This window comes from Acromyrmex echinatior, chromosome 3 (assembly GCF_024713525.1).
Source record: "Acromyrmex echinatior isolate Ae372 chromosome 3, ASM2471352v2, whole genome shotgun sequence".
NCBI lineage: Eukaryota > Metazoa > Arthropoda > Insecta > Hymenoptera > Formicidae > Acromyrmex > Acromyrmex echinatior.
Genome location: NC_141854.1, coordinates 14,100,835 through 14,123,004, shown reverse-complemented (window position 1 = coordinate 14,123,004; position 22,170 = coordinate 14,100,835). Strand labels below are relative to the sequence as shown.

The window sequence follows — 22,170 nt, the reverse complement described above, 5'->3', positions numbered from 1 at the left end:
TTCCGTCGTGAATTTTTCTGCGCAATGAATAATTTTCCGTTTTGTCGATTATCGTAGCATGCGATAGTACCGATAAATAGAGATAACGTGATTAAAAAGATATGATGATGATAAAGACTTCTGTTTACAATTTACTTGTTATATCTAAATAAAGAAGTCATTGAACTATAGAATTATCGCATTACTGCATAGACTGAATCCTATAGAATTAATGTTGATGCTTTATATGATGTTATAAAATAAGAATGAAATAGATATTTTTATAGATTAAATAAGTTTGACAACATTTTTATTTCTAATATTATTGGAAATAATATATCATAGGATTGAATCGATCAAACATTCAACTTTTTCTTATTAATATTTATTAAATAAATTAAGGAGAAATTAATGTGAAACATAATTAGATGCTATTTGAGAATATACTATTGTCATACTTTTAATAATGCGTAATTAATCATTACTCCACTTTGAGGCACGTGTTATTGGGTCAAACGGAATTATAGAATGAAAAAGTGTTAATTACAATTTCGATACAGCGATAAAATATGTGTGAGTCAAATATAATCTGACTCGTGCATTATTGTTTCGCATTATTTATATTATTTTACCTCTTGCGGTGCGCCACTGCTCTTTATTGGTCTCTAGAAACGTGACTCGGTTCGACCTCACGTTTCTTTGACGATGTTCATCAAGTCCATTTGACGGAACTGATCGACTAAGTATCTTGTTTTGCCAGTCTGCAATGTACACTTTCTTTTGTAATAATTCTTATAATGTTTCTTTCAAATTGCGAAGTCAATTATAGAAATAAAATTGCATATATTAGTTTGCATTTCTTTAATTATATAATAAATTATTTTTATAAAAAGTGATATGAATTTTCGTACTTTGTAAATGTTTAATATTTTTAAGTAAAATTTTTATATAAAAATACTTATAACTGTAATATACATATATAATTCTTTTCTTACATTTATATATATTATATATATTAGGTGTTGGAATTAATTAGTAGCGTTTTTTAATGAAAGAATGTTATTTATTTCACATGAGCATTAAAAAATACATTAATGAAAGTACTTTCCATCACTTGTAAAACGCTACGAATTAATTCCAACACCTAATATATTTTTCAAATCAACGTAATTAAGATAAAAAATAATGCAATAAGAATAAAGAAAAATGACATAATCATTCTTTTATTAGAGACATAAATTTCACAGCAAGCAGAATTAACAATTTATTGTATTTATTAGGTGTTGGAATTAATTCGTAGCGTTTTACAAGTGATGGGAAGTACTTTCATTAATGTATTTTTTAATGCTCATGTGAAATAAATAACATTCTTTCATTAAAAAACGCTACGAATTAATTCCAACACCTAATACAAACATTGACTTGGGTAACCATATATGTAGTTGAGGTTTAAAGTGAGTGAATAATCTTTCTTGAAAATCTCGAACAGTGGTTGTTTGAGTCGTAAAAATATAATAACATTTCGTCGAAATACGAAACTTTTCTCCGGCGTTTTGATGCTCGCATACTTCTTAACTACGAATAAGAAAACGAATGCGTGGGTTCACAGTGAGGTGATAAAAGCATATGTAATTTGATAGACGCTTCTGTAATGTTAACTTCTTAGTTCAATTTCACCAGCAAATGAGAGTCATTCAATATCCATTAACAGTTTTTTTCAATATCCATTATGTTTTACAAATTGTTCTGAAAAGTCTTTGTAATAATGATATATTAGGAGAGCAATATTCCCTACTTTAAATGTTATTTAAATTTTAATTATTTGATCAAATTTATACAATTATTTATTTTCTCAATTTTTTAATATACAGCATTAATATAACCACTAGTCTTTAAACCTTTTGTTAAACATTTCTTTATTACGACAAACAAATTATTAGATAATTAAAAACATATTAGATAATTTAAAACACTATAAAAAAACTATTTATATAAACTTTGACATCAATTTTGATAAAAGACAATTCGTTTCAAAATTTGGTGAAAAATATTATTATTTCATCATTGTACAAATTTCTTGGGATAGATATTCTATGTATGATTCTTATTAATGATTCTCAATGCTTCTTTCTTGATAATTATGCACCATTGCGTTAGAAAATTATTTCCGTTAAGTCAGATTTGACTGATGTGCCATCATGTTTTTCCTCATCGAATAAGATCGACGCATTCCAGTTGCTAGCATTGATGATGAATGATGCACGATAATTACAAGCAATGGAGAGCCGAGTATGATTGATTTGCTGCGGAAAATTATTATCTATGAACTGTTCTATTTGTACATTCATTTATAAAATTTAAATAAAAAATATTGTATAAACCAGGAAAATTGTTTATAGAGTTTATTATATACAATAAAAAAAAGAATAATTTTGCAATGATACACTGTAATATTAAATTATGTATATATATATATATATATATATAATGTAATATGCAAAATGTTAATAATGATTCAATTGAAACTGTTACCCGCTAAGAAAATAACATGGAAATTTACATGATTGCTTGTGCTTTTACAAGTGTTAATAGAGCTATATATTTACGCAGCAGATTACGTAGGTTAAAAATAAAATAAAATTTATCTAATCTTTGATATTCTCATATTGCGTATTGGATTATCAATATCATATTTGCTCAAGCGTATACTCATGCAACATCTTCACGAAACAAAAATGTTGCTTAATTTTCAGATATCTTATTATTTAGAGGGTAAATGTTGGATACAAGGCTGGAACTAATCAAAAGAGTGGAAGTTAGTATACTCGCCAGCAGCAGCTGCACCGGCTGTGCTAATATTTGGTAGACACTTCCACTTTCGCTTCAAGATAGCTGCGAAATTGTAATCTTATGAGATTTGAAGTTGCTTCTTTGCTGATTCTTTGCAGATAAAATGTCGCTAAATCAAGTTGTAATTATGTAAAAATATTTACAGACCACATTGAAAGAATGATTTTGCTAAAGTAAATCTAACAATTTAGCTAGAAACAGATCTGAAAATAATTTTATTAAATCATCAAAATAATTACAATGTAAGACACTGAAATTGCTTAGTAGAAAACTTTTTGGAGTATTGTTGATCGCTTGAGATTCTTATATAATTATTTTGATAATTCAACAAAATTATTTTTTTCTTATATATTTGTGTACCTGAATACCATTAATTAAACTGTCTAATAATAGCAATCGTAATCGCTTAATCATGTTTATTTTCGATTAAGAGAGATTTTTTATAAATATTATTCGACCATCATTGTGAACAATGATGTCGTTCAATTCAAGCGAGCATGAGCGACGAATGGAATGTTATAATCATTATCGCGGAAGTTAACGCGGAGAGAAAGAAACCGCATTAATGTTTATGTTCGTCAAATTATGAGTATATAATAATTAGAATGGATATCTAACCACTACCGTGCAGACACCGCCATCGATTTATAGTGAACCATAACATCGTATGGCGAATCGCACGTCCTCCACATTTCCTCTATCACGATCGATAGATACTTTGTTTCATAATAAGCAACAAAGTATCTGTCGTAAAAAAGAAAACGTATTTATGAAGAGGATTAAAGTGTTACCATATCAGGATAGTAATTAATGGACTTCGTGCACAGCGATTTGCAAGCGCGCAAATTACAATCATAAAGAAGGTTTAATCAACGTTTTATCATTGTGAGTGCAAATTTGTGGTTGCGATATATTATACTATTATAAAGTTTTAATTTCTTCTATTTACAGTAAAATATTTAATACACTTATAACTTTGTGGATTTCTAATTTCAAAGTATAATTTTACGAAGAAATTTGTTTATTATAAAATTTTCTACATTTTATCTACTGAAATTATCGACATTACATTTAAGATGTTGAAGAAAACTTTATAAGTTCAATATATTTGTAATTTATTACTTTATAATAAATTTTAATGCTTTGTAATAAATTTTTATTATCAATTTATATTATTTGTTACAATATTATATTACATTGGCATGTGCATTGAAATTTTATATAAATAGATCTTTTGAAATTCTATTGAAGTTAGTTACAATAAAATTTTATCATATTCAATGATTATATAAATTTATTCTAAATCATTAATTTTCGATTTAGTTCGATTTCTAACATGTAAATTTGCTTTTATGCAAACGAATTTAAAAAATGTGGAATAGAGATCAGATTAAATTAAATGAAATTTTTTCTACCTTTAAAATTTATGCGCTCTTTAACCGGACCAGTAGGTAATATTAACAAACACATTATAATGCATGCTCCAAATATTTAGATTCCAATCTTCTTAAAAGTCGGTCTAGTTGCACATTAATTAATTTCGGATAAGATCATTTTGACGGCCATAAACGATCAGGATTAGTATCACTGGCCGAGTTTTACTCAAGAAGGAAAAAATATGATTTTTTTTGGTAAACTAGTTTGAAAGTATAATATTGTCTATGTCCACTAATAAACCATCGGTTTCAGTTGTAGCACGCGCGCGAACGCCCACATAAGAAAGCGAGGAACATTACATTGCACCTTAAATTAAATCGAGATCGCGTGGCAACGTAGTGGCGCAATATTATCCATAATGTCCCATAAAGTATTACCCGATCAATAATATAATCTCGGAACAAGAAATGGGAGGAACTTCCGCTCGAATTATGATTGACGTTTTCCTAAATGACTATCGCGTTTTTATCACAAACACGCGAAATATTTTACTAATTACCTTTCTCTGTATTTAACAAGTTAACAAGATAATTTTCTCTTCTTAGTTAGACTTGAAAATTTAAAAATCTGACTTAAACTTTTACTTTCTAACTTAAACATCAAAGTGGTTCATAACTCATCCCATCAGATAATGAAAATGGAAAACTTTATACTTTTCGATTATATGGAATTATATTCAACTTATACTTTTTATCAATTTAGAAATTTTTTAAATAAATGTTAATAGTTCTCCAAACACATTAAACTCCTAACATATTAAAAAATTCGAAAGGACGAAATCCTAAAATTCCTCGTTCACTCATTCGTTACAAGCGGATTGCGATATCGCGATCTACCAAGGTCTGGCCAAGGAACGAGCTGCTTCGGGGGCAATCGATAAGGTCCACGCCGTCCACGTTGACTACAAATCAATGCAGACGTGAAGGAACCCCATCCGCAGTAAGGGCCATTAAAAAGCTCGTTCTCCATAAAATATTTTATCCTCTTCGCGGATCGATTTCAAATCCGTAGAGCGCACTTTGCCCAGTCCCACCGCGATCCGAAGGCAACCATAGCCTTTTTTGGCGCACTAAATTCATAAATAATGGCTAAAGATCGACGCACGGTTCCCTCGTGCATCACAGTCCGGATTTGTAGTCTTTAAACCTTTTAAGGTTTTTGCGCAAGCACGTTCCAAGCTTGTCTTTATAATCGCCGCAAGTAGTTCGTTTCGAAGACGGAGAATTTTCGGGATGTATGATCGATCATCGATGTCATGAAAACATGGATACCGAAACACATTTTAAACCATGTTTTGACACTCGCATTAACACTTTAGGTTCTCATCGTTCTTCGTTTCAATTAGCTCCCGCAAAAGGGAGTCTAATCGCGATATCATCAATCCAAACAATTAAAATTATAAACCACGGGATTGGGGTTTGAATGAAATTAAATTATGTATCATTTTATAACATTAAAATGTAAAATTCTAATATATTCAAATATCTTACAGCTCATTAATTGAGTGAATATAGGAATTAATTAACGCAATTAAGCTGCTATGAGTTTTCACTATAACAATTTTATGCTAGGAATATTTTGTTTTATTTAGAAGTGAGCGTACAAACATTTCTTAAAATTCATAATTTATTATACAACTTTACACTTAATTTAATAATAGTTAATTTGATATTATTAAATGTACTGACGACTTCCATTTTAAAGTTATGAAAGTCTTCTCTTCTCATTGGAATTCTAGTCGTACTACGTTTAACTCTCCAGTACCGCATATTTGTCGTTGCTGCATTCATATTCTCCGTAGTCTTGGTAGACTAAAGTTTCATCTCTTTTCTTCTCGTCAACCTAGCCGTCGAGAACAAATAGAATAAGTAAAGATAACGGGAACAACGGTCGACACAGATGATAGCTATTTCTTACGAGGATATCCCGCACGCGTTCATCCTGTGCTCTCGCGACACGCTTTATATTTTATTGTACAAATGAATGTTATGCCAGGACGAGCCCTTCCGCTTTTCACGTGTATTATTGCTCCAGAATCTCGGCGTTAGAAACTATGTACACTCACAGTTATGTACAATCTTCGCCTTTTTTTCTTGCTACTTGCTTTAGTCGATTTGTTTCGGCTCAAGAAGACTTCCCTTGAAATATTGCGCCGATATTATTTAGAATCGAAATTGTCATAAAATGAAACTTAATTCGTAAAGTGATATTTTCTCTAGCGAATTTTACCGCATTCACATTATGTAATTTAATTATATTATTCTTAAAATAATTTTCTATTAATGACACACAAAATATATTTATAATTATAATTTTATTACATAAAAAATAAAAAGAATACAAAAATTTCTTCATTATTTCGAATCGAGAATAAGACAAGAGAAACGTCCAGGCATGTTCTTATACAAAGTGTTCTTACGGATAAACGAACCTGTGTTTCTTATTTTATTTATTAATAACATTCCAATTATAAAGTATTTTAAATATATGTGCCCAATTTAAAGAATTATTGACTCAAGCCAGTCTCGAATATATAGCAATATTATAACCGTGATATATCCAATTTGCCCATGTACTCTTTTAATTGTAATACAGAATCTTTCAAGAGATTATATTTTAAGGATCTTCAGTGGGTAAGACTCCTCTCCCAAAATCCAAAACTGGTTTCCAGATTGAGAGGGATAAGCGAGATTTCTGAGCCGCCTCGAGAACCGTCTGAGCTTTCGCCGTGGTAGCGTTACTCGTCCAAAAGCTGTCGGTAGGTTCTTCAGGTCGTGCCGCGGTAATCCTATACGTCTTAAGAAACTGGTTTCCGCACGACGTGTTGCGGGTAGCGCGCAAAACAAATTAATAACAAGAACATCATAACCGCGGCTCCAAGGTTGCCCCGAGACGCTCACGAGCCGCAGCTGCTATACCGGGTGAGCCAGCTCCATTGTTATTCTCAGAACTAAATCTTTCCGCGGAGAAGACATCGAACCGCGGTTAGTGGCTTCTTGATTCATTGTGTTCATTCGTAAGGCGTATGCGATTGCTTTACCGGAGTATAAAATAGATATATAAAGCCGCGTTGTTGCTCTTTTCAAAATAAGGGAAATAATCGAACTTTGAGCAAATAAATTTTATTATCAATTTTTAAACTATGTAGCGAAAATAATATTGATTTTCCTCGAGATATTAAATTAAAGAAATGCTATAAAATACAAATATAAAATATTTCAATACAATTTTTTATTTAATTAGCTTGTATTTAATAGAATCATCAGCACAATTATTTCAAGAATTCTGATGGTTCATATCATATAGCATATATGATACACGCAACGTAAATAACGTTATACATGCATGTCGCACTTAGATTCATTGTTAAGCTGTTACATTAGATGCAAATCAGCGACAGAAGAAACAACTGTCGCATTGTGCGATGAGGTAACCCGTTGTACGACCCTCGACTATCGATATATTGCTACTAGGTCACGTAGCCCGCCTATCCTGCATTATGTGTGTGTAGTGTGTGTACTGACTCGTTATTTATGCACTCCCTCATACACACCTCTCGCACATTAATCGCTCGTGCTGCGTGCACGAAAGCTTAAGGCAATCGGGGGTGGAAATGGGACAGCAATAAACCTGTATTTTCACTGATTACGCTTATTCTCTGGCATCTGACTTTTTATACACATGTCACGTTCACATTAATTTTGTAAAAAAAAGCTATCGATGTAATATACATTGAGTATTTATCGTATCAACTGTTAATGATAAATAAATAAATACTTCGATAAATCTATACACTTGATTTTTCATGAACAAGAACTGATAGAGATCTTCAATACTTGACTCATACTTTAAAATTCATATATGATTGATAAAATCGAATCAATTTATTTCTTTTGATTTCAACAATCTTTGTGATATTATTCAATCAATTCTTTGTATTATTTAATATTTACAGTATTTCATATTGCATAATCTAATTAATAATTTTTTCAATGATTACGAACATACCCAGCGGCAAGAATGGGTAAAATTAAATTATAGATGAGCATTTTAATTACATTATTCGAATATTCGATTAATGGATTTTAGCCGGGTCATCGTTTCGATGCATTAATCGTATCTCTCTATAGAATCGATTGTGCTCCTAAGACGAGATCTGTAAAGTAGTCGCTATCACGCCCTGTACCAGATTGGTTTTTAGTGCGCCATTTCTTCAAATTCGATCTCTCCTTCGATCTTCGAAGGCCAATGGTGGTCCAATGCCAGTAAGGGCAGTCTGATCGATACTTTTCAAGACAACAATGGCTGACTCATCCGATATCGTATCTACCTGATGCATGGTCCATGAAGAATATTAACTGTGAAAGTATTATCGCGATCAAACGTCGATTTATTCGCAAGGAACATGTAATGATCGCTGATTCACTTGCGTTTTTAATGTATTTATTCTCCATTTAACTGTTGAACGAGTTGAAAAAATTGTCGTAAGAAAACTGAGGAAAGGACAAATCATAAAGTCTCGATTTAACGTAGCGAATTTTTTGCGACACAAATATTGCCAAACAGTCATGGTATTTATTCAGACGATTTCAGCCGGGCATTTATCACTAGATCAGGTTACCTATGTTTACCATCGTCCGAGGTCAATCAATTTGAACTGTATTTATTCATGTGACACACTTGATTTTCGGTTTTTGCTTTACCAAAACAAAGATATTTATAACAGTGATCTAATAAATTTGTAAATTTATAACTTTTTAATATGTCTTATTTTTTACTTGTACCATATTTATTAATATTTAATTATTGGTATTAGAGAAAAAAGAAGAATTAATTTTGCTCATAAAAAATCAATACTATAAAATTTTTTTATTAGATAAAATTGGTAATAATTTCCTTAATTATTTAAAGCAACATACTTTGTATTACATACGCGATATATATATGTGTGTGTATATATAAATAAAAAATTTTATATTTTGTTTACAAGTTATTTAAATATCGGTTTCTAAGATTATTTAATGCTTTAAAAACAAATATTAATAGTAATTGATAAAATAGTCGTTGTGACAAATTTCTGAAAGTTTTCTCTGTAAAGAGCATATAAAATGCACGAGCATTTTAAATTAATTACTCCGTAGATTAGAAAGAAATTGTTCGAAACATCGAATAAGTCTAGAATTGTTCGAATAAGGCTAGAATGGGATAATGGGAATGACTTGGGATAGCTGGAATCAATAGTTCTCGAAACATATTTGCATGTGACATGATGGTAGAATGCGGCACAGCCCATCGCTCGACATCAATTTCCTCTTCTTTCTTTTTACTCTCACTCTTCCGGGTCTTTTTAAAGCCGTTTTTGTCTTCCCGTTTGATTCAAAGAAAGATAATGCATTTATACGAAAATAGGGAATATAGTATGGTATAATGATGTAGAATAATGAACAAGGAACGATTATTCAGTCGGTCACTTTCGTTAATTATTCTAATTAGAGGTGAGCCGACATGACCTCTAATAAGTGACCCATGTAAATAACGTTGGTAATGCCCACATGTAGGCGATCGATTGAACGCGAAGAAAAAAGATTGATGAACACACAATTTCGCGAATAATTAGGATTGCAAATCTTTCAGCTTCGTTCAGAATGGATGTGCAATTTGATTATATACACAGATTACAATCCGTATTGGCACATATATTTATGCGCGTAAATAAAAATCGCTAAAAAATACAGTATTTATAATAAATACACACACACACACACACACACACACACATACACCTTACAAATATGTATTTATTCCTAATTCAATTTTTCCTCCGTTCTAAAAGTATGAAAAGTGAATTAAAAATATGTACGTATCTAATGGTATGTAAGTGAGTTCTGCGAACGCGTGCGAAAGAATGTTAAGTGATTCCAGGCTAAAACTCCTGTAGGATAATCGTACTAGTGAGAAGGATAATCCCCCGACGAGATTCTGCCTGATATCTTTTCTTTTCACCAAGACGAAGGTACCAATCGCGATAGGTAGCAAAGAAGATGAAGAAAGAGAAGATAAAGATGAAAAAGAAGAACAAGAAAAAGCAGCATCATGGCGCATGCGGCGATTCTACCACGATAACTTTAACATCCATAGAATGTTGGACTTGCCGAGGCAATTATAATTCCGCGTTTTGATATCCCGCGGACCGATGCACTTCAAAAGAAGCTGCAAAAGAATGGCGTTTTGGCGAAGCTCTTTGCGAGAGGAATACAAGAGATAGGTGTTTGAAGTTCTTAGCGATTAATAATTATCAACCGGTCCTTCTTGATACTGCGCTGAGAAAACCGAACGAAAATGAAGCTACCAAACAAGTATTATCTAATGAAGTTCTTTACGGTCTGCAGTTATCATTTAATTTGGTCTTATTGAATGTTTTATGCAAATTTTTTTAGACTTCCGTGAGAATGGACGGAAGTTGGCGAGTTGCGTTTTTTCTTTTTAAACTCTTTAGTTCTCAACAAATTTCTGCCAAAAAAAAAGTATTGTAAATTTGGTAAACACCCTATTGTTTTTTTTTTTATATTATTTACTGAAGATCCCATATAACATACATTTTGTGATACGATATAAGTGCATGAGCGCAGGCTCGACAGGATCCATTAGCGGGAAGAGATAGCAAGGTCGTCAAAGGAGGCACTGACCGAAACGAACCTGGTGAAATATTTTATTCCTAGCCAGACGCGAAGGAGAGAAAAAGATAAAGTCGCACCGCCGGAGATCCTTACGGTCGCCGATTACCGTTAACGTTTAGTCCGCGTGCCTCCGAGATATTTCTAAATCTCCCTAAACTCCCTACTTCTAAATCTCAGAAATATGATCCTGCGGCTCAAGGATGAATCATGCGATGTAATACATGTATTAAAGTGGACGTCAGGAAGCAGTGATGCGCATTTTGCGCCCCGTATAACAAATGCATGCCACGAGCGGCGAATGCAAATGGGTTTTACACTCTTCGAGTCCTTGGAAGAACACAATATATTCTCGTATCGGTGCGAGTGGGTGGCGTTGAAGAGAGAGAAAGTGCAATAAATTATTTCAATAATCCAAGGGGATGACTGGTCTTCTTGACGGAAACTAATGTGTTTGGGCTTACTGCGGAAAAATTGTTTAATCGCATTCGATTTCTCTCTCTCTCTCTCTCTCTCTCTCTCTCTCTCTCTCTCTCTCTCTTTCTCTCTTTCCCTCGTCTCGTTAAAAGTAACAAATTGATGGTTAAGATTGAACAAACAATGCGTGTGTGCGTTATATGAAATATATTTATATCTTGATAAAATACTTTCTACTTTATTTAATATTCTTTACAATTTTATTATGCGTGTAGCTAAAAAATTGATAAAATTTTTATTATGCACATCATACGTGTGCATTTCTTTCTTTGTTATTTTTCTCAAGTTCTTAATAATCAATCTTATTATATTATAATATGTTTGAATTGTTTAAACTAACTTTTTCTTCTTTTTTGTTCCAGGTAAGTTCGAGGGTCAAGTTTTACCGATCTCGGGGGCTATAATGCACCCTCGACAGATAACTATCGGAAAGTTTGTTAGTGATCGAGGATCCAAAAAATGTCAGCTAAAAATATAGCAGTGGTCACTTTTCGAAGAAGAGGGTATAACTATATACACACGAAGCCGCTACGCAATGACGTGACACGCTCGAATGAGTGCAAGCGCAGCCACTTTCTTTATGTTGAGAGATTATTAGATTGGAAGGGTAAATTAACAGATGAGTACACGTGTCGAGCTTAGATTGACACAGGTTCTCATTAATGAACTATCTCGATTGCATCTGTCGTGAATGGAAGAAACTCGTAAATGTTCCGGTATAATTTATGCTTTTATCTCTGATGAATTTTTCTAGGAACTGTTAGTCGTTATGTTACAAAATGCTATATTGATTTAGTTACATACAATGGTTAGAATTATATAATGATAACTTATACAACGATAACCACATACGTAGTACATGTTTAAAGAATGTGTATCTATATATTTTAAACAGTTTTCGTTGTTATTATGAAAGTTAACATCACACTAATAATATTTAGTTGTAACTATACATACATCAACATATCAGAATTAAACTGAACATATCTTTGAAAGCAGAATTATTTAAATTTTCTGAATTTTCCTATATTTATAAATTTATTAACTGTTTTAATTTCAAATGCTTGTAAAAAAATCTATTAAGATAACATGATAAGATACGGTGAATCCAGTTTAGAATATTTCTGATAAAATAAAATAAAATGCAATGAATCTAGTTTAGAATATTTCATACATATACATTTTACTAATGAAATATTCATTATCGCCAATCCTTTTACTTAATTAGATACCTATACTTATTCCAATGCGAATTCTGGGTTGAATTATTTTTTAGAATGGCGTCTGATAAATGTAGCTCAATATTTATGAAATATATCGTATATATACTATAAATTGCATAATGCATGTATATATTGCATATTTCAGCGATATACTTATGCAAATATAAAATTATTCCCCGTCCGCCGGCGAAAACAGTCCGTTTATTTATTGTTCCCGCCGCGAAGTATAATCCGTTTACTCCGGCACAGCAAACCAATAGATTTGCCAAGCAGATTAGGATCCGTCGCAAAACCTAGGCTGACAGGACGCATCTTGGCCACACGTTTTACAAGTTGTTTTACAACTTGGATCTCACCGTGGCAAGAACTATCGCTTTCTTTTGTTCCAAGAACAGATATTTGATTTCTTTGATTTCGTTTCTTAATGTAGTAGGTACTATAATCTGTGCTTTCGTGATTTTTAAGGCACTGTCAAAGATAATTTTTGTTTTACTTTTCAAGATAAAATAGATGCTATATAAATATGTATGCATACATATAACGTATATAGAACACGTTTTAGATATTTTATGGTTTTATTATCCATATATGAAGCTTTTAACTTATATTAAGCAAATTAATATTCGAAAATTTAACTTCCATATTTTTATAATCAGTTATATAAAGTCTTTAATTGTATTTTTATACTGAAAATCCATTTAATTGAATCAATTAACCTATTCAACTAAATTATTTTATTGCATCAATCAAGGATTTATTTGCTCATATTCAAATAAGAGATTAATTGATTCTATTAAATGGGATTCTAACTAAATGGGTTTTTCAGGATACAATCATATTTTATAGATAATGCGCTTGTCTTAAAAAGTTAATCTATACTATAATAATAGTGGAAATTTTTAAGAGAAATAGTAAAATTAGGTTAAACTGAAAGGTGTAAAGGTTACACTTCAACATTTGATCACATTATTATATTTATTATTTATTATAGATTCTCGATTTATGGTTTTAAATCCTTGATCTAAAATAAACCATTTACTACATATCGTTAATGTATCTTTATTGCTGTTACAGCAATTAAGAGATTATACGTGTTATATAAACCCAGGTACCGACTTTGGTATCCATAATCAAATGCGGCGCCGCTAACCAGTGCTACTGGTAATACTGGATATTCCAGAATATTATATTCTGTCTACACGCGTGTAGTCAGACATATCGGGATTCTGAATAACATTAAATATTCATTAAAGCAGATTATTCGCTGATTAAAGGGTCGCTTTTACCCGAGATTTTTGGAAAAAAACTACCACAAAAATAACCAACTATGATGTTACACACGTCATTTAAATATTTTGATACATGAATGTTCCCTGTATATCAGAATTTCCAGATTAAACCGTCAAATTTAAAATAAAATAAGAATCTTAAAACAAACAAAATTTTCCTCTAGAAATTTACTCGCAAACACTTTTTTTAAGAAGTATTAACTTTTTAAGTTACAGAACATTTTAGAAATAAATAAATAAATATAAGACATATATAATACAGAAGAATGAGAGATGAATCAGTTGCTATAAAAAAAATACATAGTTGGTTTCTAAATAAATTATATAATTCGCAATATCTAATTACATGTTTTTATTGAAAAGCAATAGTATTTTTTTTTTATATTGAATAATTCATCTCATATCGAAAACAACAGAAATATATTAAACGCTCGAATTAGAAAAAACACGCTGTATATTCATTCTTTTGTAACTTAGTATTAAAACAACGGGACAAAGCAAAAAAAATTGAATATGTTAATTATAAATTTGTATTTGTTAAATAAATTAAATTAATTGTCCATATGAGATACAAACGGGATAAAAGAGGATTTTATTTTAGGAAGAAGAAGCAATTCAAAGAAAATAGTCGATAATTGTTAACTTGATTGATTTATATATCTCACGCGTGAATACGACATTTCGCGATACCTTCGTTGTTATGACGTTGACATAAACGTGATGAACTGTCATGCGACAATTTGTATACGACTTTGAGAGCATTTATACCAGACGCCATTTCTAGTAAGGGTCCTCCGTAGGGATCACTTAGGGAATTACGACTCGGCGAACAACCGCCTCAATTATCAAGCTCACTCGTAGCAACATTGTTTACAACGGTTCAGTGCCATAAGTATTTATCTACGGGTTTATCCGGTGACGGCTTTACAACCCGTTCACGCACACGACGAGTGTCCTGCGAACGAAGTTTACGCATGTAGTAAACATGCACAAAGCACTCGTTCTCCTCAGAGAATAATTCTTTATTAATCCTCGGAGCAAAGCTCCTTCCACGAAGAAAAACTAATAATATCTGACAAATACTGATGCTCGCAAGAAAATATTTATTCATACATAATTACGGTCATATTAAATATTTAACTATGAATGAATATAACGTTTCAGAGAATTCTCAAGCTTTAACATATTAACATGTATTGTGTAATAGTAAATAATGAATATAATGCTCACTTTACGTAACAATTTTTAATTTATAATATATATTTTAAATTTATTTTGTACACAAAATATTTTAAAATATTGATATTTTTTACGGCATATTGTAATTATAATATATTCTACGTTGTTTGAAGTATTACAATCCTGAAACATTGTTCATCCCATGGTTAAATCAAATAATAATATATATAATATAATATGATCTCCATTCGAGTTCACTGAGAAAGATAAATTCGTTTAAAAGTTTTTGTTTCATGATCCTTCATCAAATCATCTATAAATGATCCGTCCACTAAAAAGATAGATTCTCAGGACCTTACCTCGACCCTTCGTTCGAGAATATGGCTAACTGAGAGTATAGCTAGCTGTCGTCAATAAGAAAAGGAGTATAACACGGGGAAGCTGCCTTTTAGAATCCTCCTCCTCCTCCCCCTCCTCTTCCTCCTCCTCCTCCTCCTTCTCCTCCTTCTCCATCATACCACCACCTCCTTCTGTTGCCTAGTTAGCATCCTTGCCAATGGCGGATTCTTTTGTTTCCCGCCGTGGAGAACTCCAGTCGAGATTCTATCTCATGTAAATAATTATCCTGGAACTTGACAGATGCTACAGGAGTTCTCTCTTCTCTCGCTTCTCCTCTTCCTTCTATTCTCCAACAAGAAAAGGAGGAAGAGAAGCCGCTGCATAGGAACCCTGGAGAGAAATTTTCGTTTTGCCTGAGAATCCTGTTTATCCCTGGTGTCACGTATCGGCTTTGCACCGCTTGCGCGCATAGGAATACCCAGGATTCTCCAAGACAGAAAGAATAATAATATCGACTTGTTATCTGTACTTAACAAGGAGAAATCCACTTTTTTTCGACGTTAATTCTTATCTTAATTAAAGCAACAATGGTTTTTATATTTTCTCATCGTGAGCATAACAAAACAATTAAGAATATATTAAAATTGTTGTATAATCTCGCGGCTAAATAATTATTTTTAGTTAAATGAGCGCGAGAACGAAATATAATTATAACGACAAACATGCTCTTTGAGAGAGGAGAGATTCACCACTTACGGTTAATATTGATCCGGATTATATTGATCCTTTATGTATTTATTCACCGTACAAATATTATTTACGAAAGTGAACTCGATATGGTGATTATTATCAGAGTAGCCGTATAGAAGCGATGTATTTCTGAACGTATTATATTTTAAATTGTTTTCAGATTTCTTTTTGAAAGAAAGAAGATCTCTGCCACGCATGTGTGACTATATATATCTTAATAATTGGATGTAAATTTCTTAAATAACTTATTTTATCAATCACTTTTTTATTACTCCAAATTTTTTTAATTGATTTAAAATGTTTGAAGACTTAAGATGTTTGAATTTAATTTTTCTATTATTTATTTTTGTATTATTTATTACAATTATTTATTTTGATGTCACTGTTGATCAACAGTTCTCCTGATTTCCATACAACAGTGACGAGAGAGATATTATAATTTATACACTTTTAGTAATCAGATTTGCATGTAATATAGACAATTGCAAGTTTGAGAGATAATGCTTGCGTGATTATATCTTATGAAAGTAGTCAAGTAATTTTGAAACATCTCCGCATCTCCGTTGTAACGTCAGATCGTGAAGTGTCCGGATTATCGCGTAATTTTCCGTCGTATTTCTCGTTTGTTACCTTGCAAGATGCGATATAAAGATACGATGAAAGTTACAGTGGATATCTCGCTATCGCCCTTGACGACTATAATGTCACCCCGAAGGAGCAATTTGGAACACTTTACTCGCGACACACGTTCGTTGCCTGTGGGTCCTGCACACGTCATGCGTGGCAGGGATGTAATTTATTCTCAGGGTTGTGGTGCCAAACTATTGGACATGAAACACGATCGAGCTACACATGATTGGGGCTCATTGACTGAAGATCTAGAGATGAATAATGGCTGGTGAGTAATTGTTTTTATTTTGCATAACACTACTAAAAAATACAACGCAACAAATGCAAATATGATGTATAAATTTTAAATGGATACATAGTTTGATTAATTTTACATATTTTACTATTTTATCTTTATCATCTGTTAGTACATAATATAATAGTTAAAATGAGAAGAAGGATAATAAGGAAATAAAAAATAAATATGTGAAAGAATGTCATTATATGTATTAAAATACGCAAGAATTAAATTATATTAAAAAATAATTATTTTAAATTACAGTTACAATATAAATTTTGAGATTTACATACGAATAAAACTTGTTAAAAATAATTTGTTTTCTGTTAATTAATAAGAATATAACATTCTTATTTATAATTAAAAAATATTTTTTTAGTTCTTTAATATCAAAAGCATATAAAAACATTCTTATCTTATATCTTCTGCTTACTAAAAAAAACGTAATATTTCTTGTATTTATTGATTGATGATGCTTATCGTATAAACTTTCGTTAATGATAGTCTAATTTCACCTCTTGTTCTTCCTGGTAGCTTATAATTTATCGAGTTCGCTCAACCGACCTCGTTTCGATACATTTCTAGCAGCATGCAATAAGTCCGGCATCATTGCATTCACCATTACATTCACCATTTACTTGATTTACGATCATGAAATGTCGATACTCCGATGTCACGATATCTTGTCGGTTGTGCAATTATATTTTCTTAGATCTCCCCTTTTATCGATGAAGAATATAAAGTGTGTTTATAAATACATTTCAACAAATCATAACTTTTCTTTTTATTTAATATTTCATGTATGTGTAAATTTTGTTTTAAAATAATTTATTTTTAGATTTGATCTTACTTTTACTTATTTAATAAATCAAAAAATATTGGAAAACAACGTATAATCTGTATAAATGTTTACTAAGATGAGATAGAATTCGAATTATTTATCAAAGATATTTAGTTAATAATCAGGATGAGACGCGCGATATGGTACACGCACAGGTTTTAATGCGTTTGATCAATTATAATGTCCGATGCATCTTCCGAAGATCGAATTATGATCGCTGAAATGAAATGAAGTGAAGGTTAGAAGGACAAGCATCAATGCGACGGGAATATATTTCAGCAACATCGTTCCTTTTATTTTACAACTCGTCTACGCAAATACTTGTATACAGGCACTTACACACTTCTAGCGTAATAACAATGGATACCGATCAGGTGTTGTTTTATTATCGTCCGACGGCTTGAAAGCTCCTTCGGTTAATGGCTCAAGTAGACGATAATGGTCGGCTGCTGCAAGCTTCGTTATACTTCTCGTTCCTCCTACCTCTTGTCTTTCTTGCCATTATTCGAAGATGGGACGGGCGAACCGCGGAATGATCGTCGACTGGAAATGATCGTTATTATCCGCGAGAGAGATTCTGGCCTCATCGGTCTTCCCCTTCGAAATGTGCACCCCTACGGGCTACGAAGACTTCATCGTCCAATCTAATTCGCACTCTATCGCACCTGCATCTCCCTCTTGGCTCGCGCTAAGCGAAGAAAATCGCGGCACTCGCGGCAGTATCGTAATTAACGACCTATAATAACGAATGATAATTTATCGCGCCGGCATGTTATTTGGTAAGCTCTGAATGCCGATAATTTAAGCTAGATCTCAATCGCTCGAAACGATAGTACGCTCCTGCGAACCTGTCTCTTGTTGCGTATTCTTATTTAAATTATGTAATAGTTTGAATTGTGCAATATTCTTGTTATAATAATTCATTTTCCTCGATTTTTATCACACGACATTTGTGATATATTTGAAATTCTTAAAAAATTTTGAAATTATGATACATGAAATACAGGCAATGATATGTTTCTTAATGTATTTAAGAAAATAAATTTAACTCCACATTATACAAAGATAAGAGATACTCTTTAGAGATTCTTAATATAATACAAAATCTTTCCTATGTATCCCTTCAACTGAAAATAACTAATTATACATTTAACATTGCTTTATCATTTATGACGGCAAAGCTCGGTAATAATATATGATTTTTATATCTTTTATTTTATAGATAGAGAAAGTTTAAAATCCAGAAGTTGTATTAAAGTTTAAGTATAGCTGTGTCAACATTCTGCATTACCTGGTAATCTCTATTATATTCTCGATGCTTTTAAAGCATCGCATTTAATTAGCATGTTAATTATCACAATGTTATCTTTATGATACGACATTTCTCTTTTCACCATTTTTATGAATCCATTCGGTCGCCGTATAAATATATATCATGATCGGTTTCGCCTTCTGAGTATTAGCCCGCAGGCACAAAATCCCAGAGGCACCACCGAACATCGAACGTAATAAATCGAGGCCATTCCTCTTCGTAGCCGATGTCCTTGCCTTGATACCGTCAGGCGAAGGTTTCACCGTTTTCCGGGAACGTTGCCGACGAAGGTGTGAATCGACACGTAAACTAGGTGTTAGATACTCAGTGCAGGTGAAACAGAAAGGAAGAAAAAAAGAAGACTCGCGAAGGAACAAGGAAGGTTTACCGAGAACGGTATTGCGCGAGGCTAGCTCGGAGGAAGAAAGGCGGCTGAAATCTTTGCCGACGCGATAGCTCGCACCCACCTCTTACCGCGAACCGTTACGGAGAGCTTGGTAATTATCATCCTGCTCGAGAGCTAACAATGCTGCCGACTGTTGAAGTCCATGCGGTCTACGAAGCGCGAAGATTAGCCGTCGCTCGCTAAAAGGCGTTCGCCTGAAAACGGGCAGCTCTGACTGACGCGACGTGCGAAAGCGCGGATGGTTCGAGCACGCATCACATTTCATCGAAAGAAACAGAAAGAGACATTCTTGCTAGGAACGTTACCGGATGACGTGAAACATTCTGCGACTTTATTCTCCGCGATGTTATACTCATAGATTCTTGCGATCCGCATTACTTCGGGAATGCTAAGATAACTATACATGATGTTCCACCAGAGATATTAACTTTTAATGGCGAATTCTTCAGATAACTTAACATTTACTTTTTTTAATGAAAATATTCAAATAATTTTTGAATAAATAATGATTCAAAGTTAAGATCAAAGTTCTTTCCATGAACCAGGTTTTCAAGAATATAAATAAATCAAACGATATTGTTAATTTATTTTAATTAGATTCTATTTCTACAAAATTTAAGTTTACAGCATAGTTATAAAGTTACAAAAACTATAAAAATGATGGTTTTTTTTAACTCAAATTCTCTGTATTGACATTATTAAATTATAAAGCAAAGTAGAGAAAATTGCATGTATTTTATGCTAAATACAAAGTAATTGAATCAACAAATAACTTTAATTATTATCATCATAATTGTTAAGAGTAAAATTAAGATTACTTATTGACCTATAATTATGTAATATTTATTATTAACACTTGCACTGTTTGCCAACAGGATCTGTCATGGATATTAAGAGTGTCACGTTTCATTATTTTTCATCCAACCTCTTCATAATAAACGACGAATAAAACGTGGTAAGATGAGCAACACGTCTGGCGTGATCTCTCATCACTCTTGTACACAATTTGCAATTTTAATGTCTGGTCAGGGAGATCCCTATGTCGCGCGCACGGCGGAGGTAACTTCAGTATGTAAGGGTACGTAACTTGATAGGATAATAACGCGCGACTGATGCAGTCATGCAAATCAGCATTCAAAAGACACCGAATCCTACGCTACAAATCTTGTGCCGATTGAACAGCACGCGCAAACCTTGTGCTGCTTCAATTATGAACAAAATTTTAATACAATAATGCTAAACATAGATATCATGTTCATAATTACATATTATAGATAATAAGGAAGAAAATAAATATATAAATACGCAAGTTGAACATTCCTTATTCTAAATTATTCTAAATTTTAAAAATCCATCTTTTGTCAAGGAATAGTAATTAATTATTAACAATAATTAAAAAATTATATTAATTATACATACACACACACACACACACACACACACGTATTTAATAATAATTATAATGACGATTAAAATATTCAAGATACACACTGTTAAAAATATTATAAATTATATCAATTAAATGATCGGTATATTTGTACAAAAAGTTTATGTGACATTTTTAAAGTTTTGTCTTATCATTTAACATATATTTAATATTTTAAAAATATGTACACTGGATGGATTAAATTTCAAATTCTACGAAATCTACGAATCATCTAACACTGTGCTCACATGAGTCTCACATATCGCTCGTGCCACCGTAACCGCAGGAGATTGAACACGCTTTGCATACGTAAATTTTTTACCCTATCGCATGCACAGTTACTATTATCAGACTAAACAAGTGGTAAACAAAAGCACTTCATTAAGACAATGCTGAAAATGTTCCATGAAATGAAAAACTGATCATGTAGTCCCAACTTAATTTTGAGCTCAGATGATGCATTATTATCAGTTAGGTATCACTTTAACAACTATAACAATTATAGTTACATTAAAATATGTGTGGTCTCATTAAATCGTTGGTAGGATATTAATAATTCGAAAGATGGGAGTATATTCATCAGATTGTATCGTTCCTCAGTCAATTCGTCGTATAGTCACCATTCGTGTTTATGAGAAGGCTTATATAATATTTGAACACGTGACTTGCGACAGGGACCCAACAAAAGTCACCATAGACAGCCACGGTTAAGCGATCACGATATATTTGTTTCTTTTTTTCATCTGGCGTAGCACATAGGTATGCATATGTATACATATATTCGATAGCTTGCCGTCGCGGCCATTTTCTTGCGTACGACGACTTCTCTGTTGGGGATCGGACTATATGTCGTTTCAATACTGTTATGCCGTTACTCATAAAGCAATCGATATTATTCCTATACGAATGACGGTAGTTGCGCTATGTTGACATTCCATTTTTTAAGTTACGACTGACGTCGCTCGCTGCATCCATATTTTTTCGAATTCCAACTTTATGCCCGATACCGTTCCCCTGAAGTCTTCGTTATCGTAACTTTGGTGTTTGTCGATTATTTCGAATATTTCTAATAATTTTATCA

General features: G+C 32.2%; 1 protein-coding gene across 2 annotated transcripts in view; it reads left to right on the top strand.

The window, feature by feature from the left end:
- The window catches only part of Egfr (epidermal growth factor receptor), a 157,050-nt gene that overhangs the window by 49,267 nt on the left and 85,613 nt on the right, over positions 1 to 22,170 (top strand). The window contains exon 2 of one of the 2 annotated variants that reach the window (XM_087404616.1): positions 11,780 to 17,095. The exons of the other annotated variant lie outside the window; for it this stretch is intronic. The gene's annotated coding sequence lies outside the window, so the exon portion shown is untranslated. The remainder of the gene's footprint in view (positions 1 to 11,779; positions 17,096 to 22,170) is intronic. 2 annotated transcript variants of the gene reach the window in all.